Raw genomic sequence first — 13,175 nt, forward strand, 5'->3', positions numbered from 1 at the left:
TCCTGGGACGCTATGCGGCCTGGAGAGAGTGTGGGCACACAGAAACACTCAGCGTCTGTCCTCACGGGTGAATAATCTCACAACAAGCAGGCAAGGCCCACTGTCAGCCTCTGGGGGAGGCATTTTGGTTTCTCTAGGTTCATCATCATCATCATCATCATCTTAACATTACTATCATTATGGCTATTGTTCAGCTTACAACTTTTGAAAGGTCTTGTGTGTCTGTTCTCTCGACCCGCTCTCGGGGCTCATGCTCACCTGGAAGAGCAGTGATTATCTGGATTTTACAGCGCGTGGGCCCTGGCTTTGCACACAGCCACACAGCTCAACAGTGTCCAATTAACTGCACAGTGGGATTCTTGTATTTGCAAATGCACATGAACCCAGGACTTCACAGCTGACGGGGTTTCTCAGACCCTAGACCTCCAATCTCGGGTTTGTTTTCCTGATTATAGTCTCTTGTGCTATCAATGGGCAAAAACAGATGGAACTCGAGTACAAGGTGTTCACAGGAGGGGAAAGCCTGTGTAAGTACAGAATTGTTGTGAAAATGATGTAAATTGTAAAAGGGACCAGAAGGAGACTTTCCCCATTTAATCGATGCTTGCTGAGATCCTGTGAGGTTATAAAAAGTCCACAGAGAGAGGCGCCTGGGTGGCTCAGCCAGTGAAGCATCCGACTCTTGATTTCAGCTCAGGTCATGATTTCACGGTTTGTGAGTTCAAGCCCTGCATCGGGCTCTGTGCTGACAGTGTGGAGCCTTCTTGGGATTCTCGGTCTCCCTCTCTGCCCCTCTCCCAATTGAGCTTTGTCTCTCTCTCAAAATGAATAAGATTTAAAAATAAATAAATAAATAAATAAATGTCCACAAGGATTTTAAGTCAGTTCCGAGTATCTCCTTACTTTACTGAAAAAAAACATTTTTAATTAAGAACAAAAAGAAATCAGGTTTCAGTATTTAAACTGCTGCCCACATAAGTTCCAGAACATTGAGGCTTTCCTTGAAATCTTTTTTTTAAAAACAATAACCAAAAAGAAACTCAATTTGCTATGACCAAAGATTAGCACAGAAATACATGGCTATACACAGGGAGGAAAAAATAAACAGAAGCAAAATCACTTCAGATTTAGATTATTATTAGAAAGTAGAGTAAGACTTTGGAGACCCTATAAATTATTCAAGTGGTGTCCTTTTAATAGAATGTTAACTAGAGGCACTTTATCCCTGGGCCAGGACCCAAGAACTTCAAGACAAAACAAAACAAAAACCAAGTTTAAGTTCCAGAGTTTGCCTAACTTGAGATCCCGAATTTGGTGACACCGGATCTTGTCATTCAACTGTTCCTATACAGGACATGGGTCTCTCATTATCTGTGTGATATAACACAGTGACAGAAGAATGCTAGAGAAGCAGCTGTTCTACCCAAAAGCGACAGAAAGAAGGGACGCAATAGAAGAGTGACCTGATTCTCTTAGGTTAGCAAGCTGCCTTCCCACAAGTCTTTAACACGTGTCAGATCAGCCTCTGACACGTGGGTTCCTTCATGGATAACGGTTTGGAGGCGTGTAGTGGCTGCCCACTTTATACAGGACAGATATTTCCAGTTTGCTAGGGTTTCTATCCCTCCACAGAGTCTAAATGTCAGTTGCCACCTGTTGTCACTTTTGAACTGACGGTGACTACACCAGTGTTACTAGCCTCGTCTTTTTTTATAGGCCCTTCAGTTTGCAGTCCATAGATTACAAAAAATCAAAACAAAGCAAAAAGCCATCCAGACTCTCCTTATGTTATTTTTAAAAATAAGAGTTGCCCTAGAATTTTAACCTCTTTATTTATTTTGGGTTTTTTTTTTTTTTTTTCCTGAGAGAGAGAGAAAGAGAGAGAGAGACAGCGTGAGCAGGGGAGGGTCAGAGAGAGAGGGAGACACAGAATCTGAAGCAGGCTCCAGGTCTGAGCTAGCTGTCAGCACAGAGCCCGACACAGGGCTTGAACCCACAAACCATGAGATCATGACCTGAGCCGAAGTCGGGCGCTCAACTGACTGAGCCACCCAGGTGCCCCTTTAATTTTTTTTTAATATTTTATTTATTTTTGAGAGAGAGAGAGAGAGAGAGACAGCATGAGCAGGGGAGGGTCAGAGAGAGAGGTCTTTAAGATATAAAGGATTTGGGTATTTGAAAACCTCTCCTTGACCAAAAAGGGCACATCACACTGAGCAGCGATAGGAATGTAAATTGAATACATGGATATTGTTGGATGTTGATTTCCTTTTATCGTCTAGGCTGTGCCATGTGGTCACGTTCCAAACCAGACCTCTATGAGTAGACAGATACTGACTGTCCACACTCCAGTTTTAAAAAAAAGATTTAAACCAAGTCACAGGAATGAGTCCACAATGGTGTTTTATAGCATGTCATGGTGGACACCAGGGGTGTGGGGCCACCCTAAGAAAGGACGGGGAGAGGCCCAAACACAAGGTGAAACTGTAAACGTGTTGGGCTAAGCACTTAGTAAGAATCAGGTTTTTTTTTTTTTTTTTAAGTTTTTTAAATGTTTTTTATTTATTTCTGAGAGAAAGACAGAGACAGTGTGAACAAGGGAGGACCAGAGAGAGAGGGAGACACAGAATTGGAAGCAGACTCCAGGCTCTGAGCTGTCAGCACAGAGCCTGACGTGAAGCTCAAACCCATGAACCACAAGATCATGACCTGAGCCGAAGTCGGACGCTCAACTGACTGAGCCACCCAGGTGCCCCTTTAATTTTTTTTTAATATTTTATTTATTTTTGAGAGAGAGAGAGAGAGAGAGAGAGACAGCATGAGAAACAGGCTCCAGGCTCTGAGCTAGCTGTCAGCACAGAGCCTGATGCGGGGCTTGAACCCAAGAACTGTGAAATCATGACCTGAGCCAAAGTCAGACACTTAACCGACTGAGCCATCCAGGAACCCCAATAATCAGTTTTAAAAAGCATTTTCTGACTTCTGAAATTCTATGCTGCCAGTATAACCAAAAAGCAACATGAGGTCATCAGATAAATACTGGTGGGGGTGGGGGTATGTGGGAAAGTTCGTGCAGGTACAATGTACTTGCCGTTCCACGGCTAACGGCCTCTCAAGGCCATAAGGAATTTATTTCTCAAATCACTAAAAATGAATTATTTACAAAGGTTATGTGGTGCCCAAATATACCACCTTGAACCAGACTTTTCCATAATCACTCGTGTCCCTGCTTAGGTCAGTTGTTCCCTTTGCTGTCTTGACGGCCACAATGGAAACATCACAAGCCAGGGCAGCCTCAGACCTGCTATTTTAAGTGAAGATTCCTGTTGTCTTTGGAAAACAATGCTGCACAACAAACAAGTCTTCGTGGGCCACGACAGCAACCATTTGTCAGTCTTCATCAGGAAAGCTGAAGGCAGGCCGGGCAGCAAGCCACTTTCCAAGTCCTACAAATCCCATCTTTCCTTCTTTTAACTGAATATCATCTATACTTAAGGGATTTGGTTACTTGGGTCATAATCTTCATAAATACCGACCATTTACACATTGGAATCTTCCAATTCCAATCTCACAGAATTCTGTTAGGAGTTATTACGAATTCTCAAGGTCAGGAAGCCCTCTCCTCTAACTAGTACTGTGTGCGTGTGTTGCCCATATTCGTGACCAGGATCCGAATGGGAAATTCAAAGGAGCCAGACTGTTGGCCTTTCTTCTCCATTAACTGATTATGAATTTACTAAGCAGGAACCTTGTGGCTAATGCTACCAGGCACGATGATAAACATCAAAGAAATAGAAGACGGTGTGTCATGGATATATGGTACCAACCCAGGCCTGCACCCCAAAAGCATCAGAGTCTGAGAGTCTCTGTGAGTTGCTTTGGGATGACGCTTTGGATGGCCCATGTACACGCCACGGCCCTCAGCACTGGACTCTATATGGGTTCCAGTGGGCCTTATTTCCCACTGCGCTGCCCCTGGCCTGCTCGTCATGGCTGAGTGATGTGGGTGCCTTATGAACAGTGAGAATGCCAAGTATCTGAGACCACGCATTTATAGAACCGAGCATATACTTTGAAAATGATATGGAAAGCTGGTTAGACATGGTTAGAACTTTGACATCCACTGCATTGTGTGAGAATTTCCTGAACAACTATTCTTCCATTCTCCAAACTACAAATAAAAATGATCACATGCTTGTACTTTCTAGCGATGGGAGGGGATTCTTTGAGGGGAGATAAAAAATATGAGCCTAAAACATTCGTACTATTTTGTCATCTACTCTAATTTTGAGGTTTAAAGTCCTGTGAAAGAGAAGTCTGTGCATATGCGTGTGCACGCACACGTGTGTACATGTGTGTTCACATGCATATCTTCGGAACTCTAAAGAATGGAGGGGGGCTACATTCATGGGGTAAACCATCATCCTACTCAGTACAATCACAGCTTGAAAATTCTCAGCTAACAATCTCAAAAGCCCAGCTGGTGGAGGACAGGCCTGAAGGTTCACTACTCTTCGGCCCTTCCCCCACAACTGTCAGTGTCCATTTGTTTCGTGTGGTTGCTCAGCATCATTTTGGACGATGTGATCACCACAGGGATTCACCGGAGATCAAAAGTAGGAGTCTCTTTTGAGTGAAAATGCCACCAGGATGGCGAGAGGAGGTAGGGGCGTCATGGAAACAGAGCCGAACACCACCTGATCATGGGATGCTCTTGGAAAAGGTTATGGTCACATGGCAGTCTCAAGGACACTAATTTCCAACCTGCATGGGTGAAGAGTCCAGGCCATAGCTTCACTGAAAAGGGCGTCCTTGCCAGGGGCCTCCCTCGGGAGAGAGTAAATGACTACTCACCCAGCACCCGGCTCTACGGGCACGTCTCTGGGGGCTTGTAGAAGTTCTTTCTGCTTACGAAGTATAATCCAGACACCCTTGTAAACGTTGTGTGATCCCTGAGCCAGCTGTCCAAAGGGCAACCGATATACAGATTTGTGCAGGAAGACGGAACTGACATGTCTGAAGTTCAAAACCTGAGTCCTCCGCACTGCTGATGCTCTGCTAGACAGGGTTTAGAAATGGAGGGTCAGACTAGAAACCAGCAAGACTAAGGAGTCCTCTGCTCAAGTTACAACCAGCAATGGAGGAAGAAAATGAGTAGGAACGAAGAAGAAAGAGTGGGAGAGGGCACAAACAAGGTGCCCCAGGTGAAGGCTGCTACCTGGGGCCGTTCAGCGGTGGTCATGTCTCAGCCTGCCACCCTGTGACGCATTAGTGGACGCCAGCTCAACAGTTCACAGGGGGAGATTCACTGCTTTTGATATTTGGGATAGTCCTTGGCCAACCCCTCTTAAACCTGTACTGGGACCCACATGAATTAAAAAGAGGAGCTCAAATAGTCATCCACGTACGGTCACAGCAGCACTATTCAAAACACCCAAAAGATGGCTCTGATCCAAACGCTTGTTAACAGAGGGGCAGATAAACAAATCATGGTCTAGCCACATAATGGAATATTATTCAGCCATCAAAAGGAATGGAAGTACTGATAAATGCTACAACCTGCATGAACTTTGAATACATTAAGCTAAGTGGGAGAAGACAGAAACAAAAGGCCATTTAAGTGTTTCATTTATATGAAATATTGAGAATCTGTAAATATTCAGAAACAGACAGAAGATCGGTGGTGGCCAGGGGCTGGGAGGAGGAAACAGGACCCCATCATGGGTATGGGGTTTTCTTTCGAGGCGATGACAATGTTTCGGAACTAGATAGAGGTTGTGGTTGTACAATATTGTAAATGTACTAATGTTCACATTAAAATGGTGAGTTTTGTTATGTGAACTGCACTTCAATTAAAAATATACCAAGAAGGGTTGTTTTTTGTACTGATCTCCCTAATTTAGTTGTGAACTTTAACCTGGTGAAGAGTTTTATGATAAATCTTTAACTGGCTACGGTCATTCATCATACATGAGCTCTTGCCAAAGAGGAAATCACACTTGAGTTCCATGTCAGTGTCTCAGGTTCAATACTCAGAAAACATCAGCTCATTCACTCCCTCCCAGAGACAGGAAGAAGGAAAGAAGGGGTAGAATATCCTTTTCAGGGTTTTCATCAGGTGACCAATTACTTAATACAAATGCACTGAAGGTCACAGCAAGGGCAAAATGCACTGAGACTTTAGTCTGGATTAGTCTTTCATTTTATTTTATAAAATTCGTGTTATTTCTAAATCTACTTTGGCTTTAAATAGACAATGTATACACATGGTTATACATTTTTTTCATATAGTAAAAATACTTTCCTTCCCTCCCTCCCTGATGGAGACAAGTTCTAATAGCAATTTCTCAAATATCCTTCTGGGACAATCTACAGGGACGTACAACTCTCGATTTTTACTGCTACTGAAAAATTAAAAATAATCTGAAGAATGACTGCTGATCCAATCATTAAAATCCTAGTTTTACCAACACATTGTTAGAAGGTGTGGATCTTATTATGTAAGAGGCGTAGCTATTGAAACAAAGCAAATAACAAAATGTCACTAACTTTCCATTTGCTAAGATGCTTTCAGTATTCACTTTCACTTTCTTCCATGTGAGTTATACCCATTCCCTAATAAGCAGAAATTTCTCCTCCTTTCTTACGACTGAGGTGGATCCAAGCTCTGGTGAAGTGAAAAGATGTGTCACTCTGGGGTCTTTATGTCTGACTCCTCATTGTTGTAGATTTCAGCTTAAAAAGTCTAAACAATAATGCTCCTTTTTGCAACATACTTTGCCTCTTTGCAATGACCCTCTGGCTACTATGTACATTCCAAACGCTCTGAACACCCTTTTCCGTAGTCAACACAGCAATACTGGAACAGATACAGGATGTTAGACCAGGCCAGAACCCAACCTGTGCGACTGTCATCAACAAATGTATCTGAAGTAATCACCGCTTCTCCTTTCATTAAATGAAGGAGAAGTCATGTAAATAAGCAAATAAAGGTACTGAGTTTAAACATGCCGATAACCCTTACCGCCCAATGCACCCAAGCTGTACCTATATGATTTCACAACATTACAGAAGACATCTTCATTCTTCAGCTTCACCCATTCATTCAAACAGTTGTCAGAACTCAATATTCCAGACCTGGGAGCTGAGATTCATTCTCTCAAAGGCCCTCCAGGGTTGGCATCAATTTACTCACTAAATGAACATTCATGCATTTGCTGTGTGCCCAGTGAGATTCATAAGGACCAAACAACAAAACAAAACAACAGCCCTTGTTATTAAGTAGCTCTCAGTCTGGTAGGAGAGATAAACATACAAAGAACTAGCAGGAATCTACAGTAATAACGGCCATAATAGAGACGCAAAGCGTCTTGGGCCAGGAGACATGCTCACTGGCCCTGTTGCCAAGGGGCCTAAGCAAATTCAAGGCTTCCAGTCTTTTGTGTGACACTCAAAATAATAAATGGTTTTTGAAAAGAAGACAGGTGAACAAATTGCTATGGGAAGAATTTATGTAAAACTGTACACATCTAGAGCACTTAGCAAAATCCAGAAGAATATTCATTAAAATGGTCATGGAGATGATCTCTTGGTGATGGGATTTCAGGTGATTTCCATCTCCTTCTTTGAGCTTTTCTGTAATATTTGTATTACTCTACAAGGAACACCTAAACCCCTTAAAAAAGAGAATATTGTTATTAGCCCATTTAGAGAAAGAGATGGCTTTGATTCCATCTCCAGGATGCCTATGTAGGGCTTAACATGCTAGACCTTGTGGAAGACAGAGAAAATAGGGTCCTTATGTGAGTGAGTTCATTACCTGGTGGTGGAGGTGGGTGGGCACACATCTAAACAACTAAAATGCAATAGTTGTGACAACTGTATCACAGTAATGTGTTAACTGTATTAATAAAGAATTTGCCTGGTGGCTGGAATATTGTTGGTACTCAAAGAAATGTCTGTTGAATGAATGAGTGACAACCTGTATCTCTGACATTTACATTCATCGTCTTTGTCCCCTGCTATTACCTCTACCCGCAATCAATGATCTCCCCAACCTCAATGGCTGATCCCATGTCACCGGTTTGGCATACCACTACCACCATTACTACACGGATCTTTCTAGAACATTGTTTTCATCCGGTCATCCTCTAGGTTAAAAGCTATTCTCAGGAGTTCCACACTGCCAGGCTTCCCAAGGCCTCGTGAGACCTGGCCCTGTCACTCTATGTTTCCAGTTTCATGTCTTGGGACACAGAACAAGGCCTTACATCTGTTAGGGGTTCTCTTCCACTGTTTTTAGAAGAACTGTCTCCACATTTAGACTGTCCTCTCTTGCACTATTTCATTCAACTCTCATAATAACCCCTGGATGTAGTTATTTTCCAAGTCTTAGACGAGGGTAGTAAGGTTCTAAAATGTCATAGAACTTGTCCAAGGCTCCCTGGCTAGGCAGAAGGAGGATTAAGATTCCAACCAGTTGGGGCGCCTGAGTGGCTCCGTTGGTTAGGCTACCGACTTCAGCTCGGGTCATAATCTCGTGGTCCGTGAGTTCGAGCCCCGCGTCGGGCTCTGTGCTGACAGCTCAGAGCCTGGAGCCAGCTTCGGATTCTGTGTCTCCCTCTCTCTCTTTCCCTTTCCCACTTGCACTCTGTCTGTCTGTCTCTCTCAAAAATAAATAAACATTAAAAAAAAATTTGGGAGGGGGGGCCGCCTCAGTGGCTCAGTTAAGCAGCCCACTTCGGCTCAGGTCATGACCTTGCGGTTCGTGAGTTTGAGCCCGCATCGGGCTCCGTGCTGACAGCTCAGAGCCTGGAGCCTGCTTCAGAATCTGTGTCTCCCTCTCTCTCTGCCTTCCTCTGCTCATGCTCTGTCTCTCTGTCTCTCAAAAGTAAATAAATGTTAAAAAAAATAAAAAATAAATTTAATAAATGTTTTTTAAAGATTCCAACCCAGGCTTTCTAAAATGTAGAGGCCATATTCTTAACCATTATGTTCTGCCTTCTTCTTTTGTTCCTTTCTGGCTCTAAATGGCTCTAAAGCTCAAGTTCTAGTCTTGTAAGTTCCATAAAGAATAATGGTGAGCATACAGATGAGCTTATTAAATGTCATGAATCTTTCAAACATGTTATTCACATGAATCAGCACAACAATCCATTGAAAAAGGAACTATTATTTCCTGTTTTGTAGGCAAACAAAACAAATGGAGGCAGAGACTGAGCTTTCAAGGCTACACAGCCTGTGTGTGGTAGAAATGGGATTCAAACCAGCCACCACATGTTCAGAACCCATACATCCTCTCCCGCAGGAAAAAAGTATGTAAACAAGGAGGCACAGATCTGATTTTGGAGATCCTGCCCTAAAACACATCACCAAGAGTCAAACTCCAAGAATCCATGGGTTATCTGTGCGGATGTGTTCCTACCTTCACTGGTTTTTAAACTGATGCAAGGTATCCAATGAGCAGATAAAGACACACCATGAACAGCAGAGTGAAAAGCAATGTCACAAAAAGGAGTGACGGCCTCACACAAATATTCAAAAATGAATGCCAGAACAGGAAGTTACTGCCTTACAGCTAAACCGCACTTTCATACATGTACCCATTTAATTCCTACAAGGTAGGTAACTATTACCATCCCATTTTACAGACAAGGCAATGGAGGCTGGGGAGGTAAAGAGATTGCTAGCAAGAGGCAGAGCTAGGACTTGACCCAGTCAGCCAGACGGCAGCGTCGGCTCATCACTACCCCGCCTATTGCTAGGCGTCTCGGCAGACAAGTCCCACTCAACCTGCAGATGATTTTGGGGAGAGAATTTAAGATAAAATAAAAATTACCTTGCAGCTATTAAAAGCTATTGCACAGAATAGAAATGGAAAATAATGGAAAAGTTCTTCCTCGCCTTTGAAAACATGCACATGATTCTTTATCTGAAAGGATTTAAATTCAGGCCAACTAGAGCATTTGCCCCGATACCTGTAGGAATTCCTACCGCAGTTGGAATCATGAGAATGCTGTGCAGAGGTGGGGAGAGAGGAAGGTGGGCTGGCCTGTATCTGTGTGTGGGTGGTCGCCTCGTCAATCCACCAAACCCACACGCAATCAGACACTAGTCAGACACCCTTTGAAATGGAAAAGGTAATTGTAGACAGCAGCCCACTCCTGCTCAGGTGCCTGAAATAGACAGAAGCCGTGGAGGAAACGACAATCCAAACCTGATTCCCTACACCCTAGGATACCACACACGTACCTCCTCCTCAAATGGCTCCTTAACCCCTGTGAATCCAGTTCCTCAACTGCTGGCAAACACGTGAAGCCCGGAGAAAAATTAAGCCTTAGTGCACATGACCTTCTAGTAGGACTTAATGTCTTCTGGATGTCGCTTTTAATTTTTAAAGTGTGGATCAGCTAGACGGGGCAATTGGTTTTTAAGCAGTAAAAACAGCTTAATTAACGTTCATCACAATCCTCTGAAGAAATTTTTACTATCACTCCGTGTTATAGAAGGCTTATTGCTTATTGGATTCAAATTGCACTGGACTGGATGCAGCAAGAGTTTTAACTAATTCAGGGGCGATCATCATTAAGGGAAGTAGTTTGCTTCCATGAATAACTTCCTGATGGTTTCCATTCATCAAATCTTGCTAAAAAAGCAAGACAGCTATGGTGTGTAGAAAGGAGGCAGGACACTCAGGTAAACATGAGGACACGTCAGGCCACCGTTCGAGGTTCCATGTTAAAGTGGTGTCCATGTTGTGACATAGACATCAAGTATACAGTACGGCATCTGGAGCAGTTAAAATGCATGGACCAGTTATACAGGACCTGATCCACGGTGAGTACTCTGACAGTGTTCGATGAAAAGACAAAATACATATAAAGGTGAAAAGAATGTAAGGTGGAAGGGAGCACCATGACATCACAGGCACCCCACAGGGAGTCTTCTCTAAACCAGAGCAGTGCAGACAAGGTAGCTCCTGATTGGCTGTAGCAGAAACCACACCCCTATCCAGGAGGCTCAAGCAGAAATTGCTCTGTGTGAATCCTCATCACATCACTGACTTAGCTTCTGTTGACCACCCTTTACTTCTTCTCTTCCTCTCACACTGTCTTTCACCTCCTATTCAGTGATGATGAGAAACCAGCCACCGATTGTGAAATAAAATTGCAGTTCAGAAGAGCAAATTCGTTTTTCAAAGAACATTTCAAAGGAGAAAGAGGACCTTGGCTCTCTGATCTATTTCATTGACTCTGTGAACAGTATCAAAGAGGCATTTCACTTTTTGCTTTGATTTAGGGAGATTTTCCAGGTTTAAGTTATTTTTTTAAAGTAGGCTCCATGCCCAGCACAGAGACCAGTGTGGAGCCCAACATGGGGCTTGAACTCACAGCCCTGAGATCAAGACCTGAGCTGAGATCAAGAGTCAGACGCTCAACCGATTGAGGCACCCACGTGTCCCAAGTTTAAGAAATTTTTAAAGTAAGAATTAAAGTCACACAAGGATAGTTTAATGTATAGGACAATTCTTAAAAGAATTACAAAGAGTAACCAAGTGTTTTCTAATTATGCTCCAGTGAATTTCAGCAACCTGCTGAAAATTCCCTTGCTCTAGTATTTGTGTGCCTGCCTGGTTTGGGTATTTTGCATATGTGTATCCATATATATGAACTCTTTTTTTAAGAGACACCCACATATGGGCCCCATAAATGTTATTTCAGTACTGATCTAAATAGACAAGTACTTGTTGAAAATAAAACTGTTCTGACCAAGGCAGTTGCATAGAAAAGAGATTTCATCCTTTGAGGGCAAAGGAGAAAATATGATTTTGTCCAACAATTTGCACAGGAGCAACTGTTATTACATCTAGCATTAAAGATAAAATGAATTTGAGTATGATACATTTTTACACTTAAAATTTTTATTTCTTTATTGTGTGCATAACATGTAAGTCATATAAGATGGAAAATACAGATAAAGCAAAATCAAGTTTAATAAAAATTGGAATAACCATTTTGGTAGCACGGTGATGAGGAATCCCGCTCCCCAACTGCACGGACAAAGAGGACAGGAAACCTTTAAAAATATCTACTTCCGTTTCTTTCTTTTTTTTTTCCTTAAAAAATTTTTTTTAATGTTTACGTATTATTGAGAGACAGAGAGAGACAGAGCATGAGCAGGGGAGAGGCAGAGAGAGAGGGAGACACAGAATCCGAAGCAGGATGAGCTGTCAGCACAGAGCCCGATGCAGGGCTCGAACTCACAAACTGCAAGATCATGACCTGAGCCGAAGTTGGACGCCTAACCGACTGAGGCACCCAGGTGCCCCTCTTTTTTTTTTTTTTTTTAATGTTTATTTATTTTTGAAAGAGAGAGAGAATGAGTATGGGGGGGGAGGGGCAGACAGAGATGGGGGCACAGAGGATCCAAAGGGGGCTCTGTGTTGACAGCAGCAAGCCTGATGTGGGGCTCGAACCCACAAACGGTGAGATAGTGACCTAAGCTGAAGTCGGACACTTAGCCAACTGAGCCACCCAGGTGCCCCAAATCCTTTGCTTCTTAACCAAACTGAAGAACTCCTCCAAAGTTTTTGGCTGTATACTTTCAGGCCTTCCCAGATAATGGGGTGACAAGTCCCACCCCAGATCACCTTCCCAGTGATCTGCTTGGGGCAGGGCAGGTAAGAAGAGTGAAGCACTAGAACTCCCCGAGGTGTCTAGGACTAGGGCCTGCTTTGTACTCTTATTCTATTCAGGCTGCTGTGATTTATCAACAGGACTTAGAAATTCACATGCCAAGGATCCAGTCATGTTGAATCAGGCACCCTCATACATTTATTTTCTTCTTTCCTCCCAATGGTCAAATACAATTTCTATGCATCTGCTTTGGTCAGAACATTCTCTCATTCTCTCTCTCTCTCTCTAAGTGTAAGGATTATTCTTTAACAAAAAGATTTGGAATCCCTGCTGTAGATTGCATAGAATTCCTCCAGACGAGAAGTGGCTGATTTCATTCTTATATAGTGAGACTGGAGGGGCTTAGTGGAATGATTTATTCCAGCCCTCCCCAAGACTGGCAAAATTCACAGAAACCAAGGCAAACTTCTGGTCTACTTCCTAATGTCCCAGGAAGGAGCTGGAAGCAGAGTTTCATTGCTTATAAGTAAGTTCACTGAC

The 13,175-nt window shown here is 43.0% G+C and overlaps 1 protein-coding gene across 7 annotated transcripts in view; it reads right to left on the minus strand.

Annotated features, from left to right (window-relative positions):
- ABLIM1 (actin binding LIM protein 1) overlaps window positions 1–13,175 on the minus strand; it is a 308,719-nt gene that overhangs the window by 107,696 nt on the left and 187,848 nt on the right. The gene's annotated exons all lie outside the window — the stretch shown is intronic.

This window comes from Hyaena hyaena, unplaced genomic scaffold (assembly GCF_003009895.1).
Source record: "Hyaena hyaena isolate Hyena2069 unplaced genomic scaffold, ASM300989v1 scaffold_128, whole genome shotgun sequence".
Classification (NCBI taxonomy): Eukaryota; Metazoa; Chordata; class Mammalia; order Carnivora; family Hyaenidae; genus Hyaena; species Hyaena hyaena.